The 23,433-nt window shown below is 40.2% G+C and overlaps 1 protein-coding gene across 1 annotated transcript in view; it reads left to right on the forward strand.

Moving 5' to 3' along the window:
* Positions 1–23,433, forward strand: part of LOC139808516 (uncharacterized) — a 333,331-nt gene that overhangs the window by 51,895 nt on the left and 258,003 nt on the right. The window lies entirely within an intron of this gene.

Here is a 23,433-nt window from a genome sequence, read left to right on the forward strand (position 1 = left end):
TGGCGGAGAGTCGTTACTATTACTTCCGAGTCTCTAGGTTTTAGCCCGCGCGCGCAGTTTTCGGAGAGAAGCGATTCCTCTCCCCCGCACGTCGCTTGTACCTCTTCTTATGTCTACGTTTCTCGCCATTTACTACCGCGAGCTTCGTCTCCATCGTCCATCTCCGTTGATGTGCGCGGTAGCCGAGCCAGAACGACGAAGAGGAAAGCTACATCGCAGCGGCGACGAGGAAGGAGATAATGCGAATAAGGGACGGACGTGGGGCTCCTAGCCGGAAACTTTCGACGAGAAGTACTCTCGGTTGGTGGTTTTTGTAAGACTGGGAGAAAAGCGGGCTATATACCTTCGGAATATCCACACCGTCTTCTTTCGCCATCGCCGTCGTCGTCGTTGCTCCCGTCTTCGTCGGCGGGTGAAGCTACGCGAAAATTCGGCACCGCTCCAGTTAACAATCACGATTAAGATCCTTCCGTGGGCACCGCCGTACGAGCTGCGGACATTAACGGGGAGATTAACGTTCGCTACGCTCGCCGTTACGAGCGTGAAAACCGAGGGGGAGACGAAGGAAGCGAAGATCTCGTTTCCACGGGCGATAAACGAAGTATGCTCCAACGCGCCCGGATTTCGTTCCGGCGAGGGAGACGACGGGTGTATTGGGATTAAGGGGATGTTGGCCGCCGCGCGGTTAAGATGGTTTAGGAAAAATAGAACGGTCGTTTGTGCCGATAATGACGGCTGTTTTTATCGATTAATGCGTTAGGCTGCAAATCGGTATTTAATAGATTATCTTCAGTTAGAGAGGTGGGGAAAGGAATTCGATACGAGAGATAAAATTTCAATAACGTTAAGCACTTTATAAGCGCTTTAAGCGCTTATTATATTAGCTTTAAATACTTAATATTCATAATATGTATTTATAGGAGAGTAACTTTTTCCATTGCAACTTTTTCATTAAAAATCAGATCTTGCTCTAATATAATCTATTACATAGAAATTTTATCTCTCTATATACATATAACAATTTTGTAAGTTTTATGTGCAAATTTCTTAATTTATATATAGAAATTACAAGTTTCTTTTAGTTTTATTATTTCCTAAATTGGCATGTGCGGTAAAATTTATCATTAGATTAATTAACAAATCTAAGAAATACGAGAAATACGTACTGTACAGCCATTGTTTGTAAATTGTACATATCGGTGTAGCAAGAAACTTAATTAAATTATAAATATTCTTCATAATATGTTAAAGACACAACTTCTGCCAAGTTACATTCGCACTACTCGGAAGTTGCACCATTCTTCAATCCCAGGTCATATTAAAAGTTCTCATCCATGCCAGGAGGCACTAGGGTTTCATACTCGTCACTGCCACTTGCAGTTTCTCTGGTTCATGAACGTTACGAATCACGAATTATTATTCATCACCCTGGCCGGTCACGAACGTAAACGACTTTATAGGGCGGTACGAAATCTCGTAGTTTACGACAACCAGTAAAATTTCTCAGCTACCGCGAATACTTCTAATTTCCTTCGACATCTCCGCCGTCAAGGGAAAAACAAGATAAACTTTTTATTCTCCTACAAAAAAATCACGAAAGTAATCGAGAAAACTCACTTTGCCAGTTGAGACGTGTGTTCACGCGTGAGCTTCGTGTGGAATCGATCGCATGAGATAGGAAGGGCGGTGACAAGGATGGTGATAATTCGCCAGAAAATCTAAGCAAGAAACATTCGTGAAAAGCAGGAACAGGCGGTTGGTTTATGCGCTTTTCGCAACGTGAATGTAATGCGTGCGTGCGTGAAGCACTCTAATACAACGTTCTCGGTTTGTTGATAGGAATTTGGCAAAATTTTATACCGATGTGTAGCAAACCATTGATTCACTGACGTGTACCGTTTATGTAAATGCTCGCTACAATCTTCGGAATATGAATCGGAGAATAATCGGCGGCCGGAAAATAAAAACAACCCGGAAGACTTTGTTTGATATCACAGCAAGTATTGCGTTTGCGATTTCCTGTCGACGCGAGTATTACGGAGTGTTTTATGATGAGGAAAAGAATTCTACTGCTGCATATTAAAAGATCCCCCTGGATTTACGTTGAATGTGTAAAATCACGAATAACTTCAATATTCATGAACTTTGAATCTAGCTTGGATAAATCGAAATGAATTTGTATAAGAAACAAATGCGCGAGAAAGAAAGGCGACGACAACTTTCGGAATCTTGCATTATAAAGAGAAAATGAATGTAAAATATTTACATACGAATGAACTATGTAGAGAGAACCGTGAGAATAGAAAATGCAATTCGGAAGATAGAGAATAAATCGCAGTTTGTGAACAATATACGATTAGTGAATCCTGAAAACTCATTTCGATAGTATCTTTTTAGTACTAACAATAAGAAATAACCATCTACTTCGCCTCGACATTATATGTATAGTTTGCTGAATTCTTTATCGTAAAACCGCACGCAAAAATTACGTTACGATTTTTACTTCGACTTCTGCAAAGCTGATATCATTCGGGAAAAGATCGAGAGAGGAAAGTAACGGCGAATTTGATAAAAGAGACGTGGGAGATGAAGAGGAAATAGGCAAATAGGAGACGATGGTGCCAGCGGCAATGCGATATACATAGCGATGAGGTAAAAAGGAGTAAGAGTCATATATTCCGACATGGTCAAAAGGAATATCTTTTGTTGGTTCGCGGCCGGTTTCAACGACGGATTGACATTTCATTTGAATAACGTTCATCCTGTTTTCATCGTTTCCTCCGTGTCTTCGTATACCCTGGTGACTTGCTCCTTCGTATCCGTATAATAATCCTTCTCTGACTTACCACATTTTTTGAAGGCAGTCGCACGGAAGATATCCTACTGACAATGAGTCGAATCTATTCATCGCCGTGCCACGTCCCTCGACCTTATTCGTAAAGGAAGTTATGCCAGAGCTGGATAATTGCCTGATCGATATGTCATGTTCTCTACGAGGACATATTAATTGCTTTCACTGACAAATCTGAGCTACAGAAGACATCAAATTTTTCCAAGATGTAAAAAGAAAAATGTCCGGCGAACTTTATGACAGAAATGTTACATGTTTCAGTTTTGTTAACATTAATAATTAATATATATATAACAAATAATATGAAATTAATTAAAGCCTGTTATATTTATTTATTAGGCCTATTTGTGATAACTAGATTTAAAATCAAAGATTACGTGACTTGATTCTTGGTGAAAATAGACTTTATTGGAGATGAGTGTCATGCAAATTAAGTTAAAAAGTGATTTAGGCAGCGCTCTTCCTGCGACTAAGGTATAACTTTCCTTTTCGTGTGGCAGATGCATTCTACGACCCCGATATACATATACATATATACATATGTATACAGCACGAAGATTATGTATCGCATACACAAGCGTATCGTTACGGCCGATTGTAGCACAGCCGCTCCATTTTCATATCATTCGTTAATATCTACGCGATACATACCGCTTTCGATTTTGATTTCGTTTATATTAAAAATAATACAAATACAAATGTAGAAAATATGAACATGTTACATTATATGGAATATATCTCTTGTAGAAAATATTTTTATATATGAGGATCGTCCAAATGAAATAGACTAGCTGTTTGAGTGAAGTATAATTTATTGAAAACGGTATAATAATATGTACGCAGATACACACAATATACACTGTTGCTGATAGTTACATAATATATAGACACTTCTCTAACATTTAGGCAGGTGTTCCACCTCCAATGACATCACTATTCACGACGTACCAATCTGAATCTACATTTCATTTGGATGACCCTTATAAAACTGATCTCGGGAACTTTATTATATACATGTGCAATATATCTCATTGTAGTTTAATTACTTGCCGCGTTAATCGCGCATAATTTTTCCATAAATCGTTCGTAGTATTGCCGTAATTGCCGCATATCAAATTTATTGACTGCATAGGCAAATTTCCAAATGAGAGGCATGGAGCGTCGTCGTATCACAAAGCGCGACAGCTCACTCGTTGAATAAACAAATGTACTCTGGTGTGCTATGACCCACTATTGCCGTACTACGAAAATGCCGATTAAATCCGCTTTCGATTATCCTCTTGCGTTTGTCGAATTTACGTTAAGCTTATTATAATATTAATTCGTGCAGACCGCGAACTCGCGCCGCGCCGGAGTTTTCTCGCAGCTATAAATCCTGACTCGTGTCCCGCTTTTGTGTTCCCGCCGGGCTAAATCGAGTTTTGTGCGTGTCGTTTGCATCTCGCGATCAAACTACATTTATCTCCATCTGGGGCAAATGCACGCTGAAAGAAGTCGAGGAAAACATGACACATATCGACTCATCCGTGTCACGTAATTTGAAAAAAGTGCTTCACCCTGATCGCTGTTTCAGAGCATATTTCTCTCTTAGATAGTCGTATATTATAAGAATTCGAATGTGAAGACACGCGCTGACACTCGGATGTGTACGGATATTAAAATTTGTCGAGGGTTTAAAGTTTAAATAAGTTGCAAAAATATCACGCTAACGTTATTGCATGCTAAAATAAAGTAGCGATTTACTCATGAAAAATCATCAGCGCGTCATATTTTTATGCTCGAAATCTTTCTTTCTCTCTATCGAATAATCAAAAGTTTTATCCGTAGAAGCTAATGATACGTTGTTAAACGTGAAACGCGAAATATCGGGGTGTACGTCTAATGGCATACGGCGAATAACGTCTTGATCGCGGCAATTGCCACGTGTGCGGTTAACGAGTTCAGGTATTCCGGCTGTATGTCAGAATTTTGATAGTGAGCCGCGCGCTCAACACGCACGTCCGGCGTGTAATGACCCTCGAAACGTGTCGCTGTCAAACACGACTTGACCTCCGTCGAGTGGTGGGTGACGGTCGAGAGGATGTAACCGCCCGGGATGACTCGGACCCTACTGGGACGTGCGCGTGATGCACGTGTGACACATGCAGCTTTGTCCGCCCGTATTCGCCGCCGCTGGCCGTATTATGAATCCGCGGCCGATCGGCCAATAATCGTTGGTCACGGACTTATAATTGATTCAACACGCGTGCTCGATCATCGATTCGCAATCAACACTGGGCCAATTGTCCGAATTTGGGCCGCCGCGCCGCCGGGCACTTTTGCCTGATCTGGCATTATCTACTGCTGAGCCATTCATTATTGCTGTCCCGCGCGATAAGAAGGATCCACGGTTCACGTCGGTGAAAACGGTTGAGTATAAAAAAAGTATCCTACGACTGCATACCGTGAAATTTATATTAATTGAAAATCAATCAGTTACAAAATTAAAGAATTTCTATAATTCATTATCGAATATTTTCTTTCGAAAAGTCACTTGCAATAAAGTTAAACGTGTCGCAGATTTTGTAAGTATATGTACGTGTGTATACAACACATATATATGTATTCACGCGAAACATTTCCCGTCGTATTGCAGCGGGGAAAGTTTAATTGCCACGATAAGCCCTTCTGAATCGACAGTTTCGAAGCTATTCGAGTCTCGAGGTTCTTCAAGACCGTCGGAAAAGAAGGGTGTGCTCGAATGCTTTGTCGGTTTGCAGCGTGTAGATTCTGCAAAACAACTTTCCCGGCTTTTTCCACGGTTAGAAAGAAAACCGAGAAATGCCCGCTGTGTGAATCGCTCGTTCGCTCGGAGGGGGCTATCGCTATTGGCATTTCGTTTTAGGATCACGTTACAGCGAAAACGCGTAGGGGCGACTGCGATGTGGTTGATGCTTTAATTTACGCGGTGCTATCCGTCACGCGGACCGACGAGGGTCGTCGCGATGGAGATTTGGCATGCAAAATAATTATTCGGCGGAAACTATGCGCGGCGCGGCAGCCGTGGCGGCGGTGAGCCGAACAAAAAAGAACTCGAGGAACTGCTGACGAGCGGTAAAAAAACTGACTGAGAGAATCTGCGAATACCCCTTTCGGCCTAGCCGGGACGAGAAAGGAGGGAGCCTTCAATTTTCAAGCGAGATTTATGATGGCTGTTCGAGAAAATTGAACACGGACCCGGGAATCTATAATCTACGATGGAGAAATGGATGCGCTGGGTAGATAATAATCTACAGTGGACTTTATGTTGCCGATCAATAACGGCCATCGAAGGTATTTATCTCCCGGGGGGGCAGGGAGGAGCGCGCGGGGAGAAAAGACGAACGTCATATCGATTCGGCGGACATTCAGGTATCAATTGGGGAACTTATTGAAAGTTTTAAGTGAATTTCATAATGCGGTTAAAAGTTTACCGCTTGAACGGCGGCGTTCGGTCTGCGGGAGACAAGTAATTTTCTCGGAGATACGGCCTTCAGGCCCCTGTGAGGGCGCGTAAGTTACAAATAAATATTTCGCAGATGAGATCAACTATAAAATTATGGCGTAGGCAAGTAATGAGAAAGCGTAAAAAGTTTGATCCTCGGAGGAATTAACCAATCGCGGAGGCGACATCAACCAATCGCGGATTTAATTCAGTGCATCTCCATTGTCAGTTAAATTGTCGATTTTCGTGTGTACTACATATCGTTACAAAAAGTGACTAAAGTGTAGTCGCAACAAACTTTACCACTTCGAAAGTATAATCTTCCTCTATAGGGAGAGTCTAACGTTCAATTTAACCAACAGTCTTTAATCTTGCAAGTATAACTAAGCTTTTTTGATACTATTTTCTGCCACTATCGCGAAGAGGCTAGCGATTTAAGCTTAATCGACGTGAAAAGTATACCTATAGTTTCGGCAGACAAGAAATCGGGTCTTCTCCGTTAATTCTGCTAACCGTCAAAGGATCCCTTATCTTATCCGGACCGTCACGATATAATGGGGAACAGAGTATCGTCATGACGTTTCGTCGTATCCAACCGATACGCAGATCTTAGGACGAAGGATCGAGTATTACCGACGCTCCGCTGGCTGCAAACTACCCCGCGGCGCTATTAAGACCAGGACAACAATCCCCAGTTGCGGTTTCTATGGTTCGAGAGCTTGTACTTCGGGTCACGAGCGTCCGTGAGATCGTAGCGTCGTTTCGGCATTGTACACGAAATTAATAATCGCGAAGCGGATAATATAGAGATTTCCAGCTGCATCAAATAGGAGCGCCTCTGGACCCCGCATAATTGCTCCAGCTAAAGTACTAGCTCCTCCGGTCGTCGGTCGTGATCCTGCGAACGAGATCCAACGGGATTTTCGTTCTGATGCATGATATCAGAATGCGCTAGAGTGGCTGGAGCGTATCCCTTGTCGTGAATTCCAATATTCTCAAATGATGATTCTCGTCTTTGTCGACGCTACTTGAGTTCTTTACGTTATATCAAGTTACGTTACTTATACAATATGTTACGCAATATGTTTTGGATGCGCAACCATATGTTTAAAATGAATGAGAATACTCCAGATATTCTATATATTATTTTATGTTTAAAGAGAAATAACTATTAATATTTTTTGAATTTATTTCTGACATCTGTAATTGAAAGAATATCTGGTGAGTTTGCATACATAAGTGACTTTATACTCTGAATTCATAAATGACAATATATTCTTCCATATTATGACATTGAGTAGTCGATTATTTAGTTACTGCAGCGCAAACATCATATTCTTTTCTCAAAAATGTATTATTCATTGAAATGCTCAGTGAACAATGATTCTTCGATTGATGCAACAAACAGACGTGTCTAGCTAGCAGGTGTAATGGAAAAAGCAAAATTGATTTGCCGGCGCAAAGTTTGACCGCGAGAATCAATCAAATCCTGGCATGTCTGATTTCTGCAACAATTGGAGCGTGTTGTTGGGATGCAGCCACAGTAATGTGGCACCTTCACTCTTTGTGCTTTTAAAGAGGTAAAATCAAATTTATAAAATTTCGTATTAAATCTAGTCCTTATGTTTAGATAAACACACGTTGATTTAATTCTTTCAAATATTCTGCTTATTAATTTTCCTGATTTCTGCTGATATATTTTTAATTTAAATTTTACTTAACTCAGTTTTATCTTATTCTTTCATTGTTACATGGATTTCGGTAAAGGAACTTAAGCATTCGATAAAGATCCTCTTTGATTGAACATAGAACAGTCATGACAGACGGCCTGCTTTCTGTAGAGTGGGGCGGAAAAAGGACACTCGCTCTAGGGAGTCAACGCGCCATTCTGACGATTTTATTCTCAACCGCGATGAAAGGCGAGCCTCGAGCCATCTCATTAAGCTCACGGAACGTCCGTTTCTTTTTACGCCTCTTCAAGGACGCTAGCCTTTATCTCGCGAGGTTAGTACGACGATAAAAGCCCGTGCAGGACTCGCGCCACCTGATTCGTCGTAGAAGAGTTGTTTAGAAAAGAAAGTACTTCGTTACGCGGACCATTGTAGTCGACCCCTTTCAGGAACGGCGCCGTTAACGACGCCGTCCATCGAAGGACCCGATACGGACTTTCGAAATCAGAGGGCAGCGATTGCTTTTTACGATGATTACATAGACGCGGTATATACTCGCGAATATTTTAAGTCGTCGCAAAAATTCCGTTGGTTTCTATAAAAATGGCGCTTAAACGGAGTGTTGTAAAACGCAAAAGAAGGGTTCAAAGAATCTATAATTCTTACTTTAAAAGTTAAATTAATTTAAAAGTTCAAAGATGAAAGTCTGAACATATGTTAGTTTTAGACCAGGTCAAAGATGAAAAATTAGCGATTTCTGAATAAAATAATTTTATAAATAAAATGAATGAAGATGAAAATATAATCAAGATGTAAGGACAATCAATTTAAGCTATCTCTCATCAGAGACTCTCATCCGAGTGAGTTTTGTGCATTTTATGAGAAGCGCAGCTAATTTTTTTTAGTGCAATAATTTGATATTGAATATATTTGAATAACGATACATCTTTATTGAAATAAACAATTTAAAATATGAGTAACTTAATTTTCTTTATATTCCAAATAAATTTATGGAATGTATTTCGAACTGATAAACTGATATTTTCGGATAAATAATCTGCTTCATACATACCGTTTATTAATTTCTCTCATTCGCTGCACGTGCTTTTAGGCTTTTAATAAATCCCCCGGATGTCGAAAGTATCTCAAACGCAGACACAATGTTGTTACGTTTCGTGTTGCATCGGGATTCTGAGGGCTGAAAGCGACGATAAATAAATAAATGCAGTTTAAATGCATTGTTTACGGCAATGCCGTAAATATCTCTTGGTACGCTCAATAGTCTTGGAGGAAATTGCCAGCAGCGTGCAGTTGCGCCTGCACGCTACATCGCCCGCGGCAAACGAAGTGGCGTACGAAGCGAACTTAAAAATTCCTGCAACGTTTGAGACGCGGGCGTGTAATGGACCGTAATTTCTCCTTACTACAGTCGATTACCTTATTGTGCACTTGTTGCTCTAGCCTGTGCTATTTGTTTCCCGGCTGTTAGCATACCGCCGCTAAAATAATCCCGCGATAAAACTCATCGCGATTCTTCGGGGATCGCTCGCTGCCGTTTTTATTCGCTTATTCGCGCGCAACGTCCGCGCGCGCGAATGCTAAATTAAACGGGACGGGCTTAATGATCCGCGACACGTTGTAAAGCGCTTTTAATTCTTTACACCGCCGCAGGAACAGTCGGATTACCGTGGCGCGATCTGACTAACGACGCGGTACATTCCAACGAACGCAAAAGCATGCATTCTAATCGGCGTTTGTTGCGGCGAATTCGGAAATTCTCGCGCGCGGCAAGACGGGGCCCGACTGATAAATGAATTGCTTTGAAATGTGCAAAACTGAAAATTCGCTCAGTACGCAGTTTTTAATTTGCCGGTCGAACGGGCAGCGCGTAGGAAAGGGAAAGCTGGAAAGCACATTGTTCCCGAGGAACAATTCATTCCGCGCGCACTCGGCTACCGTGGATTGATCGGCGAAACGGAGCCGAGTGTTCGACGGAGGAACAGCAAAAAAGAGAAGATGCGCTCAATGAACAGATCGAAGTGAAATATAACTAGCTGCGCGCCAAATGGTGCAGCGTTGCGCGTGACTTTTAATTTTCCACTTCGGATAGCAACTTCCGAACGACGGGCTGCACGTCACGATCAATATAAAGACGTTTTTTAGCTTCCTGCTATGAACAGTGTGTAAAAGATAGAAACAGAGGTAACAGTTTTTTTATTAAAATGTGCCTTGATTAAAGATTTCTGAGAAAAATCAAATACTTCCGACGTAGAAAGAATATTATGATAGCACTTGAAGCACACAAGAAATGGAATTGATTTGATAAAAAATGTGAATATAACATCAGCGTTTATGAATGATATTTTATATATGGAAAATATAATCAATTTAAAAATACGTAATATATATATTGGAAATTGAGAGATTGCGAGAAAATATCACGTCGATAGAAATAATTGAGGTCGAGCAATAAATCAATTGCATGGCTATATCCACGTAATTTATCGTGGACGTCTGGTATTTGTAAAAATAACTATATTTTAACTTGATATAGGTACTCGATTTCAACCTGCTACAAACGTAACCTGTGACAATTATGGAAATTATAACATAATAATTAACATAGTAGTTAATATAAAATTAAACTTGTATAATTATTCGTACTATGTTTGGTCCCAAATTATGCGAACTTTAAATAAACGTTATTCATTATTATTTGAACATCATACGTGCAACGTTATAGTTAAACGGCTAAACAGCATCATTAAACAGCCGAATCTATTTTCTATATATTTTCCTCTTTTAATAGAATTACAATGACGATTAACCGAAAGTATCTTCATTGTGGCGATAGAGATTCATTTGTAAAACGTTTACGAGGGAGAAAGACGAGCAAAACCGAGGGCATTGCAAGGCGAAAAAAAAAGAGATCTTTTTCTTTTCCAAATATAACCCCGTGGTCGCGACGTTTAAAGCCCGCCGATCTCTCGATTCCGGCTGTCCTCGCGATGTAGACGTCGCGATGTCGCCCGAACAGACAACGATCGAGGGGTCGCGCCGCCGCCGAGTTCTCGTGTCATGGAGCGAGAGAATGAAGGGAAGGCAGAGTCGAGGGAAGGTCGCGCTTCTTACACGATTTCTTACCGGCCCGCTTCCATTCGTCTTCTCGTTCCCCAGAGAGTTCGATCCCACGGCCGTCCTTTCTCTCGTGAAGCTCACCTTTTTCGAGATCCTCCCTCCCGCCGATGCACGTCACCCGTGGAAAATTCTTACCGCGGGGAGAACTTCGGACTTGCAGTTCTCTCATTTGTTCACGTCCATCGCGGAAACGGCATTTGGATATAATTTCTCTTACCATTTCGACCCGCGAACCCCATCTCGAGGTCCCTTCTCCATTGTCTCGCAGGTCATCGCTAGTTATCGGGATTGTTAATTCGTGGTTGATGATATATTTGAATGTCTTGATAATTATATAATTACATAATTTATAATGTAGTTAAACGAAGTGAAACGACGTTAACGAAGGCGCTACGGCGTGGAAAGGTGGAAATTGATTGAATAAGAATAATCACCGATTTTGATCTGCGATATTCGACGCCGAGGACAATCGATGTACTGCATAGTGTGTGCTTCGTTTCCTCTTCACTATTTTATTTTTAATAAATGACTAAATCGCGGAGAAAACATTTGATAAGATTAAATGCTGAGACCGCAATATTGCTGTAAAACAGAAAATGTGAATGGATATGTGCTATCAGACTTCAGACTTGAAGAATATAATTACAAGCCTTTTATGATAAAATCATTTTGCTATTTTTATATTTTGTTTGGCGTCTAATGACGTCGGCTGAGAGAAAAAGTAATGAGAATGCAGTAATGAATTAACATTGTTACATTCTGTACACACACTCTTTAATATTAAAGAATATATATTCTTTTTAATGAAATGAAATAACAGGTAAAGGTTAGATGAAATGTACACCGCACGACATTGTGAGTCAACGCCAGCAGATGCGTTAGAGTCGCGTATACCATACTTATCTCTGTAAATTTTGCATGATTTTATTTTCTTTAATGACGACGCGACAACAAGAAAGATTGGGCGAGTTAACGAAGCGCGCTCGCATTGTTAACTTGCCCATTTGCGGTAAAGGTGTTGCCCATTTTCGACCGAGCGGGGGGGGGGGAAGTATGATGTGTTTGCACACGATGAATTAAATGAACGTCGCCGCCGTAACATTACAAGGACTATTTCGAAACATCGATCGCGTATCGAGGCCACGTCGACTAATTTATCACCGATCGTTTAACCCGCAGAGCCAATTTGTCGGACCGTCAATTACGAAACAATCGACGAACAATTAAGCAATTGCTCCGCGGAATCAATTGATAACACGTTCGGCGTAAGGCATGGGAATTTTAAAAATTACGAGACTTTTGTCTCGTTTGGCTCTAAATGGTTTTACTTATTGCGCCCGATTGTCTGAATTTGATTACGGATACGTCCTGGGGCGTGTTTTTCCGATGTGTTCCGCCTCGATAATTTCATCCCTAAAAAGGGAGAATACGCGAACTGGCGAATGATTGGATAATCGACTTGTGGAATAACGGGAAATTAATCCGATAAACTGCTACGGGAAGCGACCCAAAGACTTTATGAAAGCTGCTTTTGCTTATTTATATAAACAATTGTATAGATTTAATTGTCATCGCGAAATGAGAGTATCCTGCCTTACAATCATTATGCGCGTACGTATTACAGAGAGAGAGAGTGTGTGTGTGTGTGCGTTGAGAACAGAAAGAAAATATGATATTTTCAAATTGGCAATTTAATTAATGATATACAACCAACAATGTGTGACGTTATGCAATCTATATTTTATTGTGTATAATTATACAAAGCGAAGTTTTCCGCGGAGGCGGAATCGGGGACGCTGATTAAAGAGGAACTCAGAGGATAGTGAGGCAGAAAGAGAGATAGGAACTTGTGCGCCGCCGCTATATTTCTGCGTAATGATCTATAAATTTGCAAGACGTCAACTTGCAGGCTTATCACACTTCACGACTTATCTAGCGTATTAAAATTCATTAGGACACATTATCCGCTTCGGTACAGAATAATAAAGTGAGAAGAACCATAAATTTCACTGAATATTCTCACAGCCGCCTACACAGACGTTCAAAGAAGTGCAGAATTGTATAATGCACTGGTAATTCATGTTATCGCAAACAGTAATACAAAAGACACTTTTGTAAGAATCCTCATAATCAAGTTTGTCTGCTATAAAGAAAATGTTACTTTTTATTATTTTTGTTTTATGATATTTATTTATACACATATACTCGACAAAACCAGCTGAGCATATTTGATATAGATTATCGGATGTCTCGCACGTCTTTGTTGCGTGAACATATCTTCCTTAATATGTATATCTTGACCTTTCCTTTTCTACGAGTTACTCTTCTTTGTCAGGTTGATTAAGAGAGCCCCGTCAAGGTAGCCGGTAACTTTAGCAAGGCAATAATTCTGCCCGTTGCAAGTCTTGCACGTCTAGTATAAAAGGAAATAAGATCCTTTTATTTTCCACGGTTCATGAATTTATGCTAAGATCATCAACATGACTTTCACGAAACGAATACTTGAGAGTACATTGATTCTCCGAATAAAAAGTTTTCTGTTCTGTAACAAAGAGAGATAGAATATTATACTGTATTATGAGATAAAAAAATACTCAAGAAGAAAAATCTGATATATGGAGCAGCATACAAATAATAATATCTGCTTTAATCGTTACATAGGTCTGTTATCGAACGACATATGGTTTCTACGTGGATAATTACCTAAAATTACTCTGTTTCTAAACACTATGTATTATGCAAGTTATTAATGTGAATTATTACTACATTGAGCATATAAACATATTGTCAAATAAATAGTATTTACAAGTTATAAGACAAGTTTCAAAATTGTAAGATAGTACTACGAAAAGAACAGGTTTATTCCTTTGAGAAATTTTGTATTATTATTAGTTAAATGTTGGTAGTTTGATACGTTGGAAAGTTGATGCGACTAAAACGCAATTTTTACAGATCATTCTTCGAAATTGAAGTAGAAAAACACATAAAATTCTCTCTCTCTCTTTCTCATATATATTTGTGTGTATATATATATATATATATATATATATATATATATATATATATATTATGTGCGTGTGTGTGTATCTATATACGTATTATATACGTATTTAATTAGAAACATATTTTCCGTTATGCGTCTGAAATTATACGTCAGATTATTAATTAAACGTAAGGTTATACTTGATTAATACTACCCGCACATTTCTCCGCAATAGGATAATTCTATCATAAATATGAAACATGATGCATGTCATATTATGCTAAACAGATGCAATTTACATGCCGTATATGTGTGGTGCTAAGCTAAATAGGATAAATTTTACAAAGCAACATGTTATTTTGTCATAGGAGAAAGAGAAATAATGGTACGTGCTCCACGAACCGCACTAATTATCAACATTATTTTAATGTCAGATACAATATAATACTGAAATTTAATATGCTACTATAATTAAATATTCTCTCAATGTTCACGATTACCATCGAAGTTTTCTCGAATCTATTCTTTTCTTTCTTTCTCTCGTTTTGTTTTTAGTATCATAAATATTTAGTTAACAACTCAACTAGTTATTTAATTAGTTGGATGACTTATCGGGGCTATCACTCGCTGTTACTTCCTTTCTGCGTTCTTTTATCGTAATTAATTAACTCGATTGATAAACTTAAAAATTCGCCATAAGACATACTCAATCTCGACACTACGAAATTAATCCCAGCAGGACTCATTTCGCCGAGCTTCGCGCTAATAGTTCGGCGGTATCGTGTAACACCGTCATAAATTAATCTCGGACGGTCGTTACGGTACCTTCGAATGGTCCATAGCCACAGGGACATGATCATAAACGGCATATCGTGACGTACATGCCCCACGTGCATCTCTAACTAAATAAACAACGCACGTTTAGCTGAAAACGCTCTATTGGCTAAAAATTACAAGTATAGTGAGTAATATTAAGTACGCACGGAGTCGCTTGCTATCTTTTTATCGACAATTATTCAGATATTAAAGATGTAAGAAATCAAATTACAGAGATTATCGATCTCAGTGCGAGTTCAACAAAGTTACATTAAAAATTGCGTTGAAAGTATCGACGATAAGTGGAAGGTAAGCAGTAGTGAAACTTGAATGACCTATTGTAAAAAGGTCGCTGCTGGTAATACGCCATTCGCGATCACATATTGCTAAAAACCGCGAGTAAAGTACGAAATCACGTTTCGCAACTTTGCTGAACACATTCTGCTATAAAATATACTGGTTCGTATAGAGAAAATACAAGTTAGAAGCTATCGCTCACCAAGATTTAACGTATACGCTGATATTGCGTGTGCAGCAAGATGATTGAATACAAATTTCGACATATCTATTGCGAGCTGCAGTGACGTCGCCAATTAAGAATCATGCAATAACCCGACGATAGTTCATACCTTTGATGAGTACCGTATCGTTTAGTGAGCAAATATTTGTACGGCGTGAAACATCAATAGCGCGTGCATTTATAACGTATACAGTGCTGCACATATACATACGTTACGATCGAACAATAATATCTCCATGATGAAAGAAGCGAGTGCTTTCTTCTTGCGATCATATACACCCCTTACATGCTTATATGTTACAGCTATAAATCTACATCCTGATATAAACTGTAATTTACACAATTTGAACAGCTTGATTTTTATTATATTACTGCAATATTATTATTATTATATATACTTATAGTAAAGTTTTCCAAATAAAATTTTAAATCTTTATTTCATTCTTTTAAAACGCTGTACATACAAGTACATATTAAATTATAATGTTTTTGCCTTATTTTTTCTCTACTTGAAACGTTTAATAAATAACAAAGACAAATCGTTGAGTCGAGAGAAATAAATTATTTAATGATATTCGCGCCCCGACTTTTTCGCGCTCAAATCTCACATCAGCGAGACGGGAATGATTAAAACTGAACAATGTACCCCCTGTCTCCTTCGGTCGTGGTTTTTCCCCGGCCCAAACACGCAAAAGAAAGGGGGAGAGGGTTCGCGAAAAAGTTTCCGGCTGAAGGCAAACATAAGCATTCTACGTAGCCGGCAAACAATTCCGAGGGAACACCGGTGGGCCGTTTGCATTACTACTCCAATCCCCTTGAATCCGCGGGGTAAGAAGTTCAGCGATATCTCGAAACTCGAGGGAAATATGCTTATAGCGGGGAAACGGTAATCGAGCGACAACGCTAAAGCGAAATAGAACCCCCGGCTCCTCGTCCCTCTCGCGTATCGTCGCTCTTGTCGTCTCGTACCCTCTTCTTCGACGGTGGCGGTTCCGCCTTCGTTGAAAATCAAGTCGTTTGAAACTTTTTACGCGTCTCGCGGTCGAACGGTCATAAATGTTGAAGCTCCTAATCAATTTCGTCCATAGGAGGCAGAAGCCGCACTTTGCGTTTCGCTGAGAAACGCATGCGCGGTTAAGTGTAGCCGAAACTTTCCCGTGGCTTTCGCTAAATTGCTTATCGACTCAGCATCTTTTTCTATGAAACCGCTGGATAGCCGAAACAAACGCCATAGATTCGGTTCGGTGGCGGTCTATCCTATTAGAGCTAGCGCGAAATATTATTGAGTGGAAATTATTGAGTACACGATATTCAGCGCTCGAGGCGATAAACGTGGCACCTGATTCGTAGATCGTACTTCTTTATTTTTCAGATATTATATAATAATATTTAATTTTAGAGAATGCATATATAATAACTTATCAAAAGTATATGCAATTTAATTGATTGTAAATAATAACGACAGCTAAATCTGGAAAGTCGAGGGAACGTTGGAGAACATTTTCCGAAAATGTTGTGGAAGTTTTCTTTACGTAGTCGCGTAAAGAGCGGCGTCAGCTTCGCGACCGAGGAAACTACCTATATTTTTATTTTCGCAAGTTCGTAAAACGCGGAATAAACTGCCATCAAAGCCACGTGAGGTAGGCGTGATACGAGAAGCCTGTCTAAGGAGTAAACTTGAAAAGTTTATTTTTCGGAGCAGGGGAAGAGATGTTCGCACCTTCGGCTTCCGCCTTTGCTATCGGCGATTGGAGGATAAGACGCGAGGTGACGCATTCACACTTGAGAAAAAAAAGAGACGAAGAAGCGAAGAGGAGAAGACGTGCGACAGTAGTACACACGCTTGATAAGAAGACAGCGAGAGAACAGCGACGGCGATGGACGCGTGACCGAAATGGCCGGTTGCCAATTCCATCGCGCATTAGCAGCGAAGGGGTGGAGAGTGTGATTTGTGAGCGTGGCGGTCAACGATCGTGGACGCGCGTATTTTCCGATGCACACGTACTGCAAGAAAAACGCGCGACTCCCACGCTTGCCGCTCCGCGCTTTCTACACACGGACAGCAATAACGAAGTTATACTGGCGCGCGGGATGGACGGGATAGACGGGTGTGTGTGGCGGGCGAGCAACGTCGATGATGCCGACGTCGAGCTGCAGACCCGACAAACACATCAAGAGCCGTATACCGTGGGGATTAACCCGGGGAATTTATGAGCTCTCTTTTCGCGTGAAAACGTATATCGACTTGCCGAAATGCTGAGAGAGCCGGAACTACCTCTCTGAACGGGCGAAAAAATCACTACCACCCCCGAATACGCTCCCGTGGGAACGTCGGGAGGATGTACATCGTTCTGGGTAAAAACACTTCTGACGATTCGCAAGCTTTGTATTGCTTCGCGCGATGCGTATAATGTTATAGAAAGGATCGTTATCCTAATGGTGGGGCATTTTTGCAAAACGTTTCCTGGAGGGGGCTCTGTTGTTTGTTGCTGCAAGTATTTCCGTGCACGGATTAAATACTATGGAAGCTATGACAGTTTTATTGAAAATAAAAATTGCCGAAAATAAAAAGCAAGTGACGTACCAGCAAAAGTTGTTTATCGAGCACAATCGAAGCAACTCATGCGTTTGACTTTATTTAAAAAAACTGTTATCTATTATGATTCCTTTATGATGCCCTCCTTTCAATAGAGAAAACCGATAAAAATGTATAGTAGAAAATTTTCAAAACCTGCTTTTCATCATTTTAGATTCAGAGACTGGAGATTTCCTAAATTGATAAATTTTTATGAAAAAATGAAGAAATTATAGAAAGTAAGAATACCGCATACTTTCCAATGTTTTAATCGTGCGATAGCTAGACATGGTGCTTCAAATTTAATGCTAAGATAATGGCATTAAATTTATCGACACGCGCGTCGAAATGAAAAAGTCAATAACAGATATTTCCTTGCGTGACAAACATAACTTACGTGTACACTTTTTCCCGGGACACAGTCCACAGATGGGAATAATGCTAGCAAACGCGTGTGCACACATAAAGGATGAACAAGAAGGAGGAGACGGGTCGCGGGAGGATAGTCGCGCAACTGGCGATAGCAGAAGAGAGATATACTCGCGTCGCCGCGCCGCGAGAAACCCGAAGCGATCGGTATGAATCCTGTATCGCCGAGCGGCCTACTACGAAGTCTCGTCATGTTCGGCACGAAGCGTGGAAGACGTTGGGAAAAGGGGGAAGGGTGGCATACCAACGAGACCCCGCGGTAGCTCGGTATCGTAGACCACACCAGCGTACCCCCATCCCACCATCCGCCGTCGTCTCCTCCGTATCCTCCAGGAAGGATCCTTGTGAGCGAGAGCGACGAGGGAGAGGATTCGCTAGCCCACTCCATCCCGCGCGCTCACGCTGGCGCTTAATATTAAAACCTCTTATATGTCCTCCGTGTGTTCCGCCCTCCACCGACGGCATAGATTTACATAAAAGAAGCTGCAATGAGAGAAAGAGAAAGAGAGCATCACAAAAGGATGCAGCGCATCCTGTGTGTTGGTATGAGGCTTGTCTAATATAAAGTTAGCACCGCAAAACTGATAGATTTTTACCATTAAGACCAATCATATGTGAGATATCATCATGAAATTCGTGAGATTCATGAGACCACGTGCACACCGTGCACTCGGTCGCGATGTTCAAGTTTCGCAACGTTCGCATCATGTGACCGTACTTTTTAATGTTCAGGATAACGATGCACTTTTACATCCAACCTTAACAAGAATAAGGAAATATAATTGAAGTTATAGTATGTTATATAATATATGTTTACTACAAAACGGATAAAACCATGAATTATATTATACACGAGGAAATCACTAACATTTAAGTAGGTTGCTGTTGCGCGTGTTTGTTTCAGCACTGACGTATGCACGTTCGGAATTCGCGCCATACGCCGTAACAGAAAGAAAAGTATATAACAAAATCGAATTCGCGGCAAAACAGAAAACGCCATTTGATGGGGAACACTCGCGCTAGCGTAGCAGGCTGCTTTCCCGCTGAATATTGGAGAATGAACTGATCCGTTTCATTTAATTTGCCGGCTTCGGATCAATACGTATATACGTTAGATTTGCGTCGAAATATCAGAAAACGAAAAATTCGAGCGGGTAGATGGGAAAAGTTATTAAATTAAAAGAAAGTCCCATACATATAAAATATTGCAGACAAATTATATTTTCTGGAAATCACTTTTCAGTGATAAAAGTATTGGTCGTATCAGCTATTGGTTTGCGGTTTATTGTTCACTTCTACTCTGATATAGCAAATGGTTATTGATCTACTATCATATTTTCGAAATTCCATTGAAAATACATATAAATTTATTAAAATTGGAAAGTTTGCTCACGATAAAACTGTGCGCAATGTCCGAAGAAAATTATATGTTCTATTTTGATCGTCGATATAACAATTCATATTTATATCTCATTCACAACTGCACGTTAGAGCAGCGAATTTTTAAAAGCCAAATACAAGTCATATCGTTAACGCGTCTCTACGTTGAACGTTGAAAAAGACGGACTAAACTGTCCCATTTACTTCACGCCGAGTCAAATCGACGCGGAGAGGGTGACAGGTGCATCCGTGATGAAATTTCGAGCGCGCAAACCACGGCAGCTGCTGGAATATAAATTCCGCCTGATCGCTTCGTGCCGACGCGACGTCCTACGTGCGCTAAGCGCGAAAAGTCTAGCCGAACCACCGTTGTCCGATCGCCAACCAGCCTCTGTGCCCGCGACAGCGACCGCGGCGCGGCGGGCTCAGTGACTTAAGGGATTACAGGATGCCGGATTACATGTCGTGCAAATAATTCAAAGTGCTGGATAATAAATTCCAACGATACCGAGCGGCACGACGAGCTTGTCGCGCGTGACTAAATGCGTAGAAGAAGCACGATGTACATTGGATGTCCAAGGATGCATCGCGCCAAGATTTTATTTTCAGGAACAACTCAATTAAATCTCGTTTCTTTCATAATTTTCAACGGAAAACTTTTTAGTGTACCGAAATGCGAATAAAAATCTTGTTGAACAAGTACTCGTTTGAAATTAAATAGAAAATGAAATTTTATTTATTAAACGTTACATAGCGTTAACTCACGCGCAATTAACCACGTTTGACTCTTAAAGCCTACTTTTCTTTATTACTTGAATTTTTTACACATTTATATCTCTGCAGCAATAAAGTGCTTGCTTATAACTAAAAAATCGCCAAGACAATTAAATATATTTCTATATCAAATCAGCGGGCCTATTGAGAAATTGTTCGATAGTCGCAGTAAAGGGAAAATTTTAGAGAAAAATTAATGAAATATATGTAAACAATAATTCTACTATTACATTGCAAACGTATATTTACCGCGCAGAGAAAAATTGCATTGTCGCTCCGCTTCTTTCTTTTAGGGATGGTATTTGATTTACCATTCGCAACTCTGCACGTTGCAAATTCCAGCCTTTGAGGATTTATTGTGTTAATGCTTGTTACGGAGATTCGTGCGCGTGCCCGTACCACCCTCCATATTCCTGCAGCAATATTAACGTGTCCTCCTGGGAAATTTTTTTCCGCGTACCGTACACATCCACACTCGTAAACGTTTGCCGCTCGTGAACCATTGAAGGGTTGTTACACGTTGGTATGTTTGTTATTAACTTCCGATGGCGGCCTTTGAGAGACACCGCTAGCCTCCTGCCTCCACCGTGTTTCAATTACAGCGCGGGAAAGTCTGGACCGTGCCATGCATTCTAACTAAATTGCATTATACGCATTTAGGAGTTTTGCCATCAGATACCTAATGTTTATTAAAGACGATATTTTGCCGGTTTGCATGCACCTCGCCGACTCTAGCTGATGATAATTCGATATACTGAGTGCACGTAATGCGGTTAACGTTCTAGCGCAAAAATCTGTTTTCCGACTGCGACTGCGCGTTGTTATTAAAGTTGTACGATCGGCTGCTCTTTCCTTAATAAAATGCAATTTCGTCCTAATTTGATTAAACCAGCGCTCTTATTCTTTCATCGTTTCCTTTTCTTTTTGAAGAAAAGTGGCATTTTTAAGCTCGTTAAAGAATATATAATCAAGCTTTATTGAAACTTCTAAATTGCAACATGCTTTGTAATAAACATTATACATATATATACATTTTTTTCTTAACTTGATTAAAATTTTCTTTGCTTGAAAGATGATATTGTACAATATTTAACGTTTTATGAAACCATCTTCTTTTCGTGTATACTTATGATTACGTTTATAGCATTTTATAAAAATAAAAAAGGATTCTATGATTGTGAGGTTTAAAAAAAACGCATTTTTTTAACTCGTTCGATTAAATGATTTATTTTCTTGCGAAACAATGTTACACTATTACGTACTATTACGAAGTTTACGTACTTTCGCTTCGAAAATTGCTTCTTCCCCGCTACTTCCCGTAGACTATCGTCGTTGTCGAAAGTATACTTAAACTACCGAGCAACTGCTCCCAGCACTTATAATTACTTTCCGCCAATTAATATCCCCTCGAATTAGTTCAACAACTTGCAAACATTTTGTATATACCGCCGCGCTTTCTCCATCGCCCTGTTCTCTCATTTATTCCGCAACCGACTGTCTACCGTCTCGCATTCCATCCGAGAACTTCCGTTCACACGTTCGGTTCAATTTAGCAAAACGATCAGCAGGAGACGCTGAAAACGTACCGAGACGGTGGATGCGCGAGCTTATTCCAAAGAGAATTGCCAGCGACTCGATAAATATGGAATGACGTATAATCGGGCGTTTCTTGTTTTAGAATATTGCCATCGCGGATTCGCAAATAATAACGCGAACAACCGTTACACGTTATAGGAATAATTATTATTAATTATTGAATGTTATTATTCCAGTCAATATAAAGTCGAATGCAATCTACATCAATTATACGTCACACTCTTTGCATAACATTAATATTGCGTCGGTAATTATTCAAACGTGATGATATTATTGATTGCAGCTGTTTCAGTAAAATAAATTTAATATAGGTATCCGGTATCATCTCTGATAAAAACAAATAAAACGTAAAATAGAAGTATAGATTGCAGCAGGTCCAATCGACCTGCGATCGATCGATTGCACGTGTTTCTCATGCGTATACGTTGATTATTTATTTATTTGACAACATAATTTTAAACATTATTTGATTTTCAAATAATGCAAGCGTCTCAATTTGAGCAATCCCGGCTCCCAGTAAATTGTTATTTTCTGTATAAATACGCAATGCGTTTGTATTCGCATTTTTTATCGATAATCTTCAGTAATTTATCGAAGCATAGTCAATAGTCAATGTCAATAGCGAAGCATAGCGAAGCAATACATCCTGCGGATTTGCCAAATAAATCCCACGTAAGCGTTTCTCGTAATATTTTAATGTATGTCAACGAGTTAGATTTGTTTGCAAATTGCTGTTCAAAGAGTCGAGAGAAAATATTCAAATAATATACATGTAAATAATCTCGTGTATTATGCTGCTAAATGCTGAAGAAAGGGAGATTATATAATATTATGTTATTATTTACTACGCAATAATCGATTCGTGCTTTTATTCATCTCGCTAAAACGAAACTCGCACGATTAAAAGCATCGAAGATTACGCGGAGAGCGCGCGTAATAATACCTTCTTATAATTCCGTACGGGAAACTCCGCTCGGTTTTATTAGTTTCTTACTCGTGTTAATATCCAATTATCGCCACGGGCAAACTCCAGCCGGTTGAACTTGCCAGTTCCCGTTGCGGGCATGGAGGACACGTTTGTAGAAACTTCGTCGACGTACGGAAACCGCGAGTGCGTGAGCTCTCGGTGTATACGCGCGTAGTGGTGCAGTCGGCCGCAGCGTAACCCCCTCAGGCTGCGCACCGCTACTCGCATCCCTCTCTCCGGGCATCCAATACCGGGAGCCGTGCTCTACCCT

This window comes from Temnothorax longispinosus, chromosome 2 (assembly GCF_030848805.1).
Source record: "Temnothorax longispinosus isolate EJ_2023e chromosome 2, Tlon_JGU_v1, whole genome shotgun sequence".
Taxonomy (NCBI): domain Eukaryota; kingdom Metazoa; phylum Arthropoda; class Insecta; order Hymenoptera; family Formicidae; genus Temnothorax; species Temnothorax longispinosus.